General features: G+C 42.3%; 1 long non-coding RNA gene across 1 annotated transcript in view; it reads right to left on the bottom strand.

The window, feature by feature from the left end:
* Positions 1-11687: 11687 nt before the first annotated feature.
* LOC123367294 overlaps positions 11688-15431 on the bottom strand; it is a 29653-nt gene continuing 25909 nt past the window's right edge. Inside the window, exons 3-5 of the long non-coding RNA XR_006578394.1 lie at positions 15262-15360; positions 13027-13086; positions 11688-12485 (exon numbers count right to left, since the gene is read on the bottom strand). This is a non-coding gene — a long non-coding RNA (uncharacterized LOC123367294). The remainder of the gene's footprint in view (positions 12486-13026; positions 13087-15261; positions 15361-15431) is intronic.

The following is a 15431-nucleotide window of genomic DNA, read 5'->3' as shown; positions in this document are numbered from 1 at the left end:
TTATTATTTTGCTGATGGATGACTGTTGAGTGACTGGTTATTGAAAAAGAATCCTAGCAATTAGCTATTTTTATAGGATCAAACTTTCCACGAACTGGTGACATGTATCTCTAGATGTTTTCACCTGGAGAAGACCTTCCCAGTTTCCTCAAAAATGGTCTCATCCAGATTTTTGATAGTTTTGGGAGCTCACAGACTTACAGTCTCTGTAGTATGCAAAACCCCAAATATTTTTAAAATATTGGTTTAAATAGGAACAGTTCTCTAACCATAAAAATCAGGAGCAAGACTGATAAGCTTTGCCTTTTGGGTCAACAAGCCACCTGAGGGGAGGCTGACATTGAAGAATCTCCAAGACTAATCACAACAAGCACCACCAAGCCACTCCAGCCTCTCTATGAGCCTGAAGGAGGCCCATTAGTGAGAAGAGCTGTGCCAGCGGATCATTACTCTCTGGCTTATCTGCAATTCCAGTTCCTACTCTACATAGGTCCAGAAGATGGTGAGAGCTGAAGAGGTCACAAACTCCCTTTTATCTTAAGTTTCTTTTTTTCTGTTTTTGTCTTTTGTCTTGATTAGCTGGGAGATGTCCCAGACTATTTAGCCTTTTCAGTTTTGGGGTTTGGAAGTGAAAGTGTGGGTGTGTGCATGCATCTGTATGTATGTCTACCCATATACTCCATATAGGAAAGACACCTCAAAGAAAAGTTCCCCAGGTTTAAACAGCCCTAAATAGTGTCTGTAAAATTACTCAACATTGAGTATCCTCCATGTTCTCTGTTACAAGCCCTGAGAGATTTGAGACTGCCATCTGAAATTTCTGGTGGTTTTTTGTTGTTGTTGTTTTTGTTTTTCTAAAGGTGTAGGTGGGGGCTTGTCCATAGAGTTCTGTTAGAGTCTGTATTATAATCTCCCATCTTTTGGGGGGGATGGGAGGTGAGAGGAGGAGGGAGGGAAAGGGTTAGCTGCCACACAAGAATTGAAATCTAAGGAGGAAGCTCTATTATTGGCTCTGAGGTTGTTTCAGACATTAGATAACTTGTTTTTTAGTGGTACTGTATTTAATCATTCAAGCTGTACATTTGATTGACTTTGGTAAAATTCTTTAGTTAGGACAACCAACCAGACAGCTACCCTCTTTAGAATTTATAAGGACTGATTAGTTTTAGGATTAAGAGGATTATGGTATTTATTTGATGACAACTCCAATCCAATATTGAGGCTAACTTGTTAATTTGACCTTGATTTCATATTGAATTGATAGTTGTATTGTTTTGTATTTAGTTTAGTTCAATATAATTAATAGTAGATTAGCTTTGGTGATATATTTTCTTGATTTTATTTTTGTTTAATTAAGTGTTTTACTAAAATTTATAGAATTCACATTTCTGTCGATAAGCAATGTGGGTCCAAAAAACGTTGAGGATCTAGATGGATATCAGCCAATCAACTTAAAAGCCTGACTGGCTCCTGCTAATTAGTCTCTGTTGTAGCCATAGACTTTAGGGCCAGAAAGGACCAGCAAAACATCTTGTCTTATCTTCTAATTATCACAGGCATCTAAACACCACCCAGGACTTGCACATTAAATCCAACAACCAAAATTACAGCAAAGTATTAGAGCCATCAGGAAATGAAATTATTGTGTGACAGGCAGAGAACAATGTCCAAGTGTCCTGCAATGGTAGAGTATTGATTAAGTGAAAGAGAGCCTATCCTGGCAAGCACCCCACACTGCAGAGGAAGGAAAAAACCCCAAGGTCACAGCAGTCTGACCTGAGAGAAAATTCCTTCTCTACCCCATATATGAACATCAGTTTGACCCTAATCAGGTGAGCAAGAACCAGCCAGCCAAATACTGAGGGAAAATTCCCAGGTCTAGCTCAGTACCGTGCGACAGGGTAAATATCAGAAAGTTCGGATAAATATCAAAATGTTTGGGAGTGTTTATCTTTACCTCATCTAAACCTTTTGAACTGGGCTGAATATTTTGAGGAGAGATTTCCTTACAGTGTTTTGATACTTCTTCCAGGAAATACAGAATTCACAAACTGCAAAATATAATAAAAAGGAAAAATATTTTTTTTCCAAACCAGATTCTGATTGAGTCAAGAGGGGAGATTATTATTTTATCTCAAGATGGGTTCGCATCAAAATATTCAAATCCAAGTCCAAGTTTCCACCCAAACTTGCCCAAAATTCAGAGTATGTAGATTCAGAATTTTGCTTCAGTCTGAATTTTATCAAAGCCCCACTCCTATACTGAGATTTAAAATACAAGGACACAGACTTTCGTGAGCTACATGGTGAATCAGTAATTCCTCTCCACCCCCAATCCAGCTCCATTCTATCCCTATTCCATTTTGGCACTACAAGCCCTATTATAGAAGAAAAACTGTAATGCAGTGCAAAGGTTGTTTTTTTTTATTTTTATTTTGCAAGAGTCAACAAATGACTTAGGGGACAGGACTACAAGCCATGCACCTGTAGCACAGAAATAAGAGAGAATTATGACATTTTGACATTCTTTTCTTTGTGTCATACTTTACAGATAAAAACATAAGGATTAAATTCATAAACAGTCCTTCACTCGATAATACAGTAGCATAATACTTTAAATATGTTAATTAGTTAAAGCAATTTGTTTTTAAATAATGTGTTTTCTGCTTTGGGGAATTCTTTTTTTGATACATGCCCCCCCCATCCCATTTCATAATCAAGTTAAAGCAAATAGAACAAATCCTGAAGCCTTTACTAAGTTTTCACTGACTCCAGACTCTGTTAAAATGAATGTGACCTTTGCCTGAGTGCAGTATGAATAAAAAATGCATAAGAATTTGGTCCACTGTCAATCTATTAAAATGCTGCAGGTTTGTATGGATGAGTTAAGACACACTCAGGAATGTTAAGATTTCTACCTCAGTCTGGTACATATTGCACTAGTCAGAAACAAAACATTCCACAGTGTCACTCTCTGCCACCGAAGGTGGGCCGAGGAAAAAAAAATGGATTCCTATTTATCTCAGGCTTGGTTAATCATCAGGAAATTGAATCAAACCTAGCATGCTCACCAATCTCCCCTGGGCAGATTTCTAGATGCAGCAGAATAATTGTGTATAAGGGTACTTCTATAGAGATGGATGTACTACTAGAGACTATCAGCTTTAACTTCAATAGGAAATAATATTAAACTTGGAAAAAATACCTTAAACACAGAATAATAGTAATCCCTAGTGCAATGAGATCTTGAGGATGCTTCCTAATTATAAAATAATAATTGGGCTGAATAAACTTCAAGGAGAAAGGACAACTGCCTTGCTGACCTATAGGGAAATGAGGAATATCATGCCAAGAAAGGCCTGATACTGCCTTCCATTTGAGCAAAACTCCAATTCACTTTCATGGAGAACAACACTGGGGACTGAGGAAACTAATGAATCAAATCACCCTTAAAAGCTTTATTTAAATTTCTTTCCCTTTCAGCAGTTTGACAGCTTCACTTAGTTTTTCTAGTAGTTTCTTCCTCTCTCATTTAAAAATTATAACTTCCCAGCAACTACCCAGAGCGGTGCTGACTATCATATGAAAACTGATGAAGGGGCAGAAATCAAGACCCACCAAATCCACCATTATGCCCAAATATGTGGGTCTGACAGAGACTTACCCTCAGTCTGTACTATGCCTTGATCGTCTTCTATCTATGTCCCCAGAGCTCCTTAACCTGTTTGTTTTATTGTGTCTCTCTACTAACTGCAACGGCACTAACTCACATCCTACAGCTTTGATCACAGCTTCTACTGCTACTGACAGCAGGAAAGCTTTCTGGAGTGAAACAACACTGGCAAGCAGCAGGTGGAAATAAAAACAAAGAGGCTCAGGTGTTCTAGGGACATCAGTGACACTACAGGCCAGAAGACAGCAGCTGGAGTACAAACAGGATCAGATGCACCAGCAAGAGCAAGAAAACACACAAATTAGTGACCTGCAATTCCACATATATAGAACAAGAAATAAGAGGGCAAATTATACAAGGATGCCTGTCAAAATAATTTAGCAGACTAATCCACTAAGACCCTAAGATAACTTATCCAAATCCTGGATACTGCCAAAGCTCTTAATACTGAACAAACAGATCAAGGAAGCCTCTTTCCTACAATGCAGAGGCAGATAACACTTTCTGTAAACCAGTGCATCTTGGGAATGTCATCACTCATTGTGCCAGCTTATCATCAGCCTCATTCCCAGCAGTACCACAAAGAATAGAAATACAAATGAAGTGGGTACAATTGTTATGTAATTGTAGCATTCATTATGTGCTAGGCATTTTTTAAACATTCTAGAAGAAAGGATTCCTATTCTGATGAGTTCACAGTATAAAGGACAGGTAGACAAGCAGACACAGGTTGAGGTAAAATAATTGTCATTGTATACACAAGTCAATTTGATTCACTGTAAACAGCACAGCAGAAACAAAAGGGAGTTAAAGATGGATAGATTAGGGGCCTTGTAGATAAACTCAGGGAACAACACTGGAATAGAGGGGTCAGAAATGGTGGCTCAGGAAAGATAAGTAGGGAGAACAGTCATTTAGTGTTTTGAAGATAGTGACAAGTGCCTGGATCCACAAAGGCAGGTGTGAAAGTGAGCTGGTACTTCATACTGGTAAGAACCCACACTGGACCATACCCAGCTCACATTAAAGGGCCGGGAGCGGGGGAGGAGAGGCAGCAACGTTAAAACGCTGCGACGGCAGCCCTTTAAGGATGCTCCTTCGCCACGGCAGCGCTCTAACGTTGATGCCCCTTCCCTCTACCCCTCCCGACGGTGGCCCTGCCGGTTGGGTCCGTACCGTCAGAGCCGCCGACAGGGGAGGCAAAGGGGGCAGGGACATCAAAGCGCTGCCGCGATAGTGCTTTAAGGACGGTCCTTTGCCGCGGCAGTGCTTTAATGTTGCTGTGTTTCCCCAGGGGGGCAAAGGGAGCAGCTGCCCTGGGGCCGGCGATTTAAAAGGGCCCAGGGCTCCAGACGTTGCTGTTGCGGTAGCTCCGGGCCCTTTAAATCAACACAGGGGCCCTGGGCAGTGCGGGCCAAAGGCTGGCTGGGGGATGCTGACCCCCCAACCCCACCCCTTCCACCTGAGGCCCCGCCCCTTTCGGGGGCAAGAGCCACCACTACCCCCATACCAGTAAGTGTCCTCAGTTATTTTCACCCCTGCACAAAGGTATTTAGGTGCCTCAATCCCAGACTAAGGCACCTGAGTACCAATTTTGGCTCCATTACAAAGCACAAAACTCAAGCCTAACACCTGTAGGAGCCTTAACTCACTCAGCACCTACATTTTTGGAGTAAAAGGTCCCTCAGTGCCTATGTTTCTGCTTCTAAGACACGTGCATTGCAGCCTCCCTCTAAGCACTCAGGTGCCTATGTCCTACCAGAACCCTGGAGTGAGTCACACACCAGGCATTTGGCTGCCTAAGTGGCTTGTGGGGCCTGATCCAGTAGGCATGCTCAGAGGTGCCCGAACCATTGGACTACAGAGCCATTTATTCTCAATCTCTCCCACCCTGGCCCAATGACTATTCCACTGTGGAAAAAATACTTAAATAATCATTAGTTGAGAGAGAGAGAAATGACTCTGCAGTCCAGTGATCAGCCACCCACCTGGGAGGTGGGAGACCCAAGGTCTAGTCTCCCCTGCTCCAATCGCTCTTTCATTATTTATCCACAGTGCAACAGCTTCAACAAGCCCCACATCAGTTTATTGCATTCCGCTGAGAATTGGAAGAACCCTATTCAGATACTCTCTCCCACTTTGGCTGGGGCAGAAATTGAACCTGGGTCTCCCACAACCCAGGCAAGTGCTCTTACCTCTGGGCTAAAAGTTATAAGGTGGATACCACTGCGTCCTCTTCTAGCTTGTTGGAAAATAGCATAGGCACCTAACTCTAAAGAGGGCTCCCAACTGTGAATCACAAGCAGAGATAGGCAGAGATAAAAGAGTGAGTCTTAGCACACAGTCCTTTCATCAGCATCTCCTATTGGCTAGCTTAGGAGGCTCCCCACCTAGCATGCTGCTTTTTGTGAATCTCAGTATAAGGTTCCTATCTCTCCCTATTGATTTATAAAGACTTAGGTTCCTAACCCAGGATTTGTGGATCACAGTGATTTTCCAGACAGCTAAAAGTTACGAGCTGTGGTACTCAGCATCATAATGTCTAACACCTTTTGAGCCTGCAGGCAAAGAAGTTCTGATACAATGTGGATGACATCATTGGATGGATTTGTGGCAAACCCAGGCCAAATGGCTACAAAGGGAGGGGTAGGAATTAGTCCCAGGGGGGTTAAAAGGCCTCTCCCTATCCAGTGGGGAGAGATAGCCACGAGAAATTAGGTTCAGCTGGAGCAGGGGTTACCAGGGAACTAATTAGGTTCAGCTGGCCCCAATTGCTGGCGACCTTTTTAAACCCTCCCTGGTAGGGAAACAGGAGGGGAGTGAGAGAAGCAGAGAAGATGCCAGCGAGTAGGTGCAGCAAGACTCTGCCCTCTTCCAGCAAAGAAGACTGCACTCTGTCCCCAGAAGGGGAGAAAAACAGCAAGGGACTGACTGAGAGGAGGATCAGCCAGACCCTGCGTGACCGGGAAGGATTTTGCTTTGCCCAAGATTTATCTCTCATGGTGTTTCATGGGCTATGCAAGGTTCAGACTCAGTTTGGAGCCCAGTCTCTGGGACCCTGTGATGGGGTTAGGTCACAGATCCCAGGCTCCAGTCCTGCCTCAAATGTCTATACCACAAGTAAAGAGCCCCATAGCCCAAGCTCCATAAGCCCAAGCCAGGGGATGCAGGCCAGCCACGAGTGTTTAATTGCAGTACAGACATACTCAATATGGCCATCCAGATGAGTATGGACACATTAGGGCTAACTAAAGTGCAGTAGCAAGTGGAGATAACAGTATTGAAACAGGGGCTGCACATCAAATATGTCCATATTGCAGCAATTGGATAGGAAGGTTGTGGAGCCTCCACCACTATATGTCAACCAGCAGAGATGTTAAAGTCCAAAGCTGAGGGAAATAAGCTGCATTTGAAAAATGCAAGTGGTAAGCAGCAGAGGAAATATAAACAGGGTCATAGCTCTTTCCCAATGGTCCTCCTAGGGTGGTGCCTCTCCACACTGCCTAACACCTGGAGTAGAATCTAAAAGCCCTAACGTAATATGAAGTTTGAATATTTAGTAGTGAAAGCCGAGGAACTGATTGATTTCTGGGAGTCTTATGAGGTCGTCTTCATTGTTTCTGAGTGTAGCTTATGCCATTGTATTGTTTGTTTTCCCCCCATCTTCTGTGACATATTGAACTTCTCAGTAAGGGAAACGGGAATTTTAAAAACTTATCTGCATCATAAAATATGCTATCAAAAGCAGTAATCTCTTCTAGCCACTGAAAAGTTCTAGTGTGAAAGGACAATAATGATCAGACTAACTGGAGGTTAATGCAGCAACCAGAGTGGAACAAAAGAAAATCAGCTTTTTATTACTCCAGAAATAGCTTCCTTCCCTTCACCACTCAATAAGGACACATACAATGCTGAATGTTGTTGTCCTAGGCAAACTGGAAAATGTTCACTCTTCTTCCAAGCCCATAGTTACTCATATATTAAACATTCACTGAATATTTTCATGTTTCTAATATTTTGCTACACTAAGTGATCTCCTGCTCTGCCAATGAAATAGAGCTGGTGTGGACCACATGACCATTCCGTGTGTTTTAATTCAAAAGAAAACAGAATTATGTCTTTCAAATAAATTTCTAGCAGGGTAGGAAAATTCTCTCACCAAGACACTTGAGCCGCCACTATTTGCCTGATTGTGATGCAAGATAGAAACCCCACACTGGACAACAAAAGGTTAAGTAGCCGCCCTGGCCTCAAGGAGCTCCACCCCATCACACTTGCAAGGCATGCACAGGTGGGAAGAAGAGCTTAAAAGGGAATCAGGGCAGGTCACTTGTTGACAGACTAGGGAAGAGAACAGATCTTCAGCTCCTGTGGAAAGGGCTGACAACTGCACAAAGACCCTTCCCTGAGGGAAGGAAGGGCCAGTTTCTGACATACCCTGAGAAGGAATTATTCCTCTCTATTTCTTAATAACTCAGTTTGTGACCAGGGTCTCAGTAGGGGTTAGCTGTGGTCACTGAGTCAGGGTGAACTGCAAAGAATAGGGCAGATAATCCCCATAAAGATGGTGGCTATTCCAATACTTAGATTTGCCAACACAGCATAAAACAGCTTCTTTATTATCTTTCTGGCTACTCAGAAGTCCAAACAACACAGTTCCCTTAAAGTGATCCATCCAGATACCCACGTCAAATATGATGAAAATTTCTGTAAATCTTATTGCATCATATAAAAGAAAAGGTTCTACCAATCCCAAAGGATCGTACACATTACCTCCCAGGTTAATGAATGTTTCAGATCTTACCTAAATACACGCTACAGCCAATTCTTATTAATTAAACCACAATTTATTAAAAAACAAAAGAGACACGGTATGGTTAAAAGATCAATATACCTACAGACATGAGTTCAATTCACTGAGGTGAGGATTCACAGCAGAGATGCTGAGCTTCACAGTGTAAAATGTTCTTTCAGAAATAGTTAATAATCTATAGTTCAATGTCCAAATCTCATATTTAGGGTGTACCAGCATAACTGGGATCTCAGTCTTGCAACTCAAACTTCCCCTGATGAAGCCTAAGCAGATCTGAGATGACAGAATCAAGACCCAAGGATCTTTTATACAATTTCATGTCTTTTGACAAGTTGGAGTTCCTCAGGGAACAAAAGGTAATTAGGATGACTTTGAAGGAGGTCCATCACCAGTACTTAGCTCTACAAATTAACATAAGGACCTTTGCTTTTTCATCCACCATTCACAGTACATTTCAAAGAGAGATGAATAGGGACATATCCCATGTTTACAATTCATTTAAATGCTAGGATCTTCTTTTGACCTCTGAATTATCAGAATACAGCATAGACAGGGACTGTTGATTACATTGTCCACCCTACTCATACATATGTAAATACACAAAACCACAAACACATGGTTTTTTGAGGGTTATTTATTTTGCAGGATGTTTAATCCTTTCTAGCCATGCATCACACAGTTTATTTGTGTTAATTTCCCTTGCTTTTTGTTTATGGATTATGCTAAAAGGGAAGAGTCTTTAAAATGAGCTGGCTGGAGAGCCAAGTCACAGGAAGTCAAGTATCAGAGGGGTAGCCGTGTTAGTCTGGTTCTGTAAAAGCAGCAAAGAATCCTGTGGCACCTTATAGACTAACAGACGTTTTGCAGCATGAGCTTTCGTGGGTGAATACCCACTTCTTCAGATGCAAGTCCTGAAGTAGTGGGTATTCACCCACGAAAGCTCATGCTGCAAAACGTCTGTTAGTCTATAAGGTGCCACAGGATTCCAAGTCACAGGAAGAGGCTGGTCACCACACAGGCAGAGTTGCCATTGGCAAGAGACACCCAGTGGGGGGAGAGAGAGTATGCCGTGCCTGGCCAAAAGTAGGTGCCAGCGGTGAGTAAACCCATTCACACCAATCTACAATATAGAGGAATTAATTTAAGAAAATATCTAAATTTGTCTTTGTGAGGAAAGACTGAAGAGAGTCACTGGGCTTTAGAAGTCAGACACCGAACAATCACAACCTGAACAAGACCTGGGTCACCAGTATTCATAAACTAGCTTGAATGCAGAGTGCATGTAAGCAAGAATTGACAAAGGACTTCTAGCAGACATGAAACTCATCCTTGATCCTCTCAAAGAAATATAATGAAGCTATTTAATCAGAGCAACTGCAGTCAGTCAAAATTATAATACAGTCCCATCTTTAAACTTCCAGCTTTTCACAGGTTTCCTTAGTTTTCTTTGTATTCACCACTCTGTATCAAGAATCTTCCAGTTTTCAGTACTTCCAAGTTTCTGGACTTAGCGTGCCTAGAGTTCTCCAGTTCCTGAATCCTGTAGTTCTTCTCCGCTCCAAAAGTTATAGCCTCTGTATGTAAATGAGGGATACACAGGCGATTATTCTGATTAGCTTCTAAACCAGAGTTTCTCAAACAGGGGTCGCCACTTGTGTAGGGAAAGCCCCTGGTGGGCTGGGCCGGTGTCTTTACCTGCCCCATCCGCAAGTCTGGCCGATTGCGGCTCCCACTGGCCGCGGATCGCTGCTCCGGGCCAATGGGAGCTGCTGGAAGTGGCGTAGGCCAAGGAAGCAGCGATCCGCAGCCAGTGGGAGCCGCGATCAGCTGGACCTGCGGACGGGGCAGGTAAACACACCGGTCTGGCCCGCCAGGGGCTTTCCCTACACAAGCAGCGACCCCTGTTTGAGAAACCCTGTTCTAAACAACTCTATACCGGGTGTGTCTAGGGCATCTATTGCCATAACACTTATTTGCCAAATATAGTAATTGAGAGTCTCAAAGTTGTGCATAATGGACTCTGCTCTTTGCCTCTCTTGGATTTGGTAGCTTTTGTTTACTAGACTTAGTTTCTAGTCATGTGTTGTTAATCGTTCCTTGTCAAATCTTCTTAGTTCATGTTGTGGTTTCACTTTCAGATATCAGAGATAGTAAATGTTCTCTTCTTGTTTATATTTATGTTAGACAAACTTTTAAATAGATAGCGAGATAAAGAACTAAAACCCAAACCGTTGTATGTTAGCATAATTATATCCAACTAATGTGCCACAAATAAAACAAGGCTTAACCACACAAGAGTTGCATTTGCCCTGGACCAAAACGTAAATATTCTCTTGCTCCATCTAGTGACCTGGTGAGGTATACTTTAGACCTAAGCTTGCAGAGATTTCACCATAGCTCTTTTATGAGAGCCAAGAATCCAATGTATGGATTTATGATACTACTGCACCCATCAGTTCTTCTGATACAAGTCCCATGGCATTTTGATGTATATCCCATGTGATATTATTGACCTCCATATGGTTGTAGTCAGAGCTCAGTTTGGTCCCATGTCTGAGTTACAATTTGAATGGTGGTGTGTTTTGATGCATCTATCTTGGGGGGGGGGGGGAAATATATATATATATATATATACATACATACATACATACACACACACACTTATTTAAATAGGCTTCATCCTTTACACAACAGTAAAGAAATGTAGGGTATTCAGATGGATCAGGAAGGTGTCACATTCTAGGGTGCAATCCAGACCACTGATGGTTGACAACATCTGCCCTGTAACCTCGGGTGCCTCACAATGCTTTGCTGCTGTAGCTCCCAACCTGGGCTACTCACAACCAGCCTACAGGCATGCAGGTCACACCCTGAATCTGTATATAGTTGCAGCCCTGATCCAGCAGCCTGCCAGCAACACACCAGTCACCATCTGGCTCCCACCAGCCTTGGTTACAACCAGCAAGATAACCCCAACACACTCCCAGTCCCAAATTTCCCCAGAAATGTGTGCCCTGAAGGGTCCAGCCCTCTCCTGGACAGCTCAGAGAAATAACGTACGTTGCTCCTGTAAAGATATAAAACCACATAATAGTTTATTAACTTGACTGGGAGTAAAAACAGAATTCCCTTCAAACAGAGAATTGGTAAAAATTAAATAAATTTATTAACAAAACTTACATAGGATTAAGTGAGCTCAGGTATAAGGAATGAAGATAGAAAGAGTTACAACAAAACAAAATACACTTCTAAAATTCTAAAACTTAATCTAGTAAGGTAAAATCTTTGCCTAAGCAGGTCTCTCACCTATATTCAACCCAGGAGGGGTTGATGTCTCTGGGAACTGAAGGCAAGTGCTCTGTACCTTTTGTCTGTCTACTGAAGGATGCCAAAGATGGCTTCTGTCCTAGTATATATCTTCCAAAGTTCAATTAACTTGTTATAAGAGGCAGAATGGCCTCACACATTTCTTCCCTTCTTGTGGGTTTCCCATCCTCCTGTATGATTTCTATGTAAATGAGGCTTCCAGTTTTTTCCTGATTTCACTATGCTTATTTTACATAGAAGACAAGAAGATAGCAATGACATTTCCTCCTGTCTGGGCAGACTGTACATCCTAATATCAATGAGTATCCAGAATTCATTATAGAATGTTAATCCATACATTTCACTATATTAATTACCAGTTGTCATTAGCTTTCAGAAAAAAAACACACCTCACTTATGCATTCTTATAAAACAGCAATATTGTATACGATCATTTGATTCAATTGCTTATCACTTGAGGTTCAGCCCCTGTCTTCACAGACCAATAAACCATTGAAATGGATTCTTCTGAGGTTTATCCCTTAAAGTCAAGTTTATTCAAACCATGAGGAAGGAGACATGGAGTCTGGTGGTGAAGAAAGCTCCATGCTGTTTCTTCCCCCACTTGTTTGCTGAAAGGCAAATTGTTCTACTTCCTGCCATCTCCTTCCCTTGCTGTCTTGATGGTCCTGTCTATATATAAATACAGACCTTCACTGTCTTTGCCTGAATATTGGGCAGGTCAGAGAATCAAAGACACATTCCTTTATCTAAGATAGACCTATTTAACAACTCCCCCGGACATACTTGATTTACACACCTTAATGATAATTCCAGCATATATTCATAACTCTTAATACACATCACATACGTACATCACGAAATAATATTAATTATCATTGAGTTATAGTTGTCAGATGAAAACTGGCAAGGCATATTTTATGCAAAGATTATTATAACAGTTTGTAAGGTGTGAATACAGGGGCACTTAGTGTCACAGAAGATACCTTGAGTTTTATCCTTGGCTCTCCAACTATTTTATTGTGTTACCTTGGACAAATTTCTTAACTTTCATCACCTTTAGTTTTTCCAAGAAAAAAGTGAAGGTAATGATACTTAACCATTTTATAAAGTGCTTTTAAATCTACAAATGAAAGGCTAGTTGAGTGCCAAGTATTATTATTAGAGTCCAAAGTAATCTTACACATAAAATTGCATGCAAATTGAACCATACCTTCCAACAGACTGTCTCCTCCCACCTGACTGCTGAAATTCAATGTATCTCACTCACCAGCTGTTGAAAAATGCAAAGTTTAATAGAGAAAAATATGAGTATCTTTTTTATATTCCATTTAAGCAAAGAAAGCCGGTTATCTCTTGGAAAATAGGAACCTAGATGTGCATCTCCAAATTATGTTCTTGTCTTGCCAATGGCTGTGCTCTCCACCTGTACATGAATGTCTAAGGAATTAAACCAGTATTCTGAATATTTACAATCAATTATTCAATAGCAGTGATAATTAGAGCCAATGGGAAGTTTATAGAGATTGATTGCTGCTTTACAAAAATGATTTGCATTCTAACAGGTGTTTTATTATAATAGCTGTGCAGCTTTCAAATGCAGGCACCTGGAACATGCTCTGTGGCTCCATGCCATCAGATTCTTCTAAATAAATGTATATGATTACAAAGGAGTGTAATGAAGCCAGTGAAGCAGTGCAGCATGACCTCCATTTTGCCAGAGTACAAATCACTCATTCAGCAGTATCTTGGGCTGTGGTTGTCATGCCAAATGAGGTTAATGAACAACCCGCTGTGTTTCTTTGCCTTTGCTACCATATGGGACAGAACAATACAGCGCCACTTGGACGAGGCAAGTGCTGAAATGTGTCCAAGTGAATGAGTGTGTATACCTGAAATAGTATATCATCTATTATGCTCAGTCCACATTTCACTTCCTTTTTAATTCCATCTCTGAATATTTCTTCTTTGCTTCCTTTGGTGCTCAGAGATCATTTTCATTTTGCCAACAGATTGCAGTGGAAAATCTGTTTAATTTCTTACCTCTCTCATGTGATATCATTATAGTAACTCCTCACTTAACATTGTAGTTATGTTCCTGGAAAATGTGACTTTAAGCAAAACAATGTTAAGCAAATCCAATTTCCTGATAAGAATTAATGTAAATGGGAGGGTAGGTTCCAGGGATTTTTATTTCCACTATACATACACACACACACACACACACACAGACAGTATAAGTTTAATAACAATTTAATACTCTTCACAGCTATGATGATTGTGAAGCTTGGTTGAGGTGGTGTAGTTAGAGGGTGGAAGAGGGTGGGATATTTCCCAGGGAATGCCTTGCTGCTAAATGATGAACTAGCACTCGGCTGAGGCCTCAAGGGTTAACACATTGTTGTTAATGTAGCCTCTCACATTCTACCAGGCAGCAGGAATGGAGGGGATGGGAGACAGCATAGCAGACAGAGACAGACACACAGCTTGTGTGTGGGAGGGAGAGAGAGAGAAATGCACACTGCCCCTTTAAGTAAGCTGACCCACTCTTAAGTGCATTGTCTTTTTAAGTGGATCAGGAAGTTAAGATAGCAGCTGCTGCCCCAGGCTCTCTGTGTCTCTCTATCCGTGTCCCCTCCCTGCTCTATATGCAGAAGGGATGAGCAGGGTGTAGGAGCAGGGGGGAGGGGGACACCCTGACGTTAGCCCACCCCTCCCCCCCCGCACCACCACCTCCTGCCCCGCACAGCAAGTAGGAGGCTCAGGGAGCAGCTCCAAGGCAGAGGGCAGGAGCAGCACATGGCAGTGGGGGAAGGGACAGCTGAACTGCCCAGCAATTGATAGCCTGCTGGGCAGCTACTGCACAGGGAGTGGGGAGCTGATGGGGGGCTGCCAGTCCACTCTGGTTCCAAGCCCCCACCAGCTAGCTCCAATGGGCTGCTCTTCCTGCAAGCAATGGACAAAGCAGGAGGCTGCCAAATGATGTTAGAAGGGAGGCAGCGGAGGCATGATTGTGCTGGGCTGAGTGTATATCCACCAGTTTCAGGCAGGTTTGTACATGGCATGGCTTAGACATGCTCCGCTGCCACTACCAGTGTATAGACTCACTCTACCTCAATGAGAGCTAGTGCGATCATGTGTATGTGAGCAGGGGAATCAGATCCCTAGCTCCTAGTGTAGACTAATCTTAACTGATGCATAGGCCTTGCACTTCTGAATGAGGTGAATTTCACCCAGTTTGAGCAGCCAGGTATAACTGGAGAGTTCCTCCACCGCGAAGGAAGAAGAAGTCCTCCACCAGACCACTGAATGTCAGCTCTTTCGCAGTGACCAATCCATCGTCAGGGTTGAAGTAGCCTCACTAGTGATTCCCTTTCCTTTAAAACTCAACCACACATTGGGAAAGAGATGCTGGATCAATATAATGACAGGTCGGACTACAACTTACACCGGGTCCATGAATCCTGCTCGCATGAAGCAGAAATACTCCTGCTGCACCACAAGATGGTCTTTCTTGACTACTTGCGCCTCCTGGGAAACCTTGATGCTAAGAACAAGAAAAATAAACTTTTAAGATAAATTGAGCCTTTATATGACAGTACTGGCCTCAGTTTTTGA

Source organism: Mauremys mutica, chromosome 3 (genome assembly GCF_020497125.1).
Source record: "Mauremys mutica isolate MM-2020 ecotype Southern chromosome 3, ASM2049712v1, whole genome shotgun sequence".
NCBI lineage: Eukaryota > Metazoa > Chordata > Testudines > Geoemydidae > Mauremys > Mauremys mutica.
The sequence above is the reverse complement of the archived record's forward strand: the minus strand, read 5'-3'. Positions and strand labels throughout refer to the sequence as shown.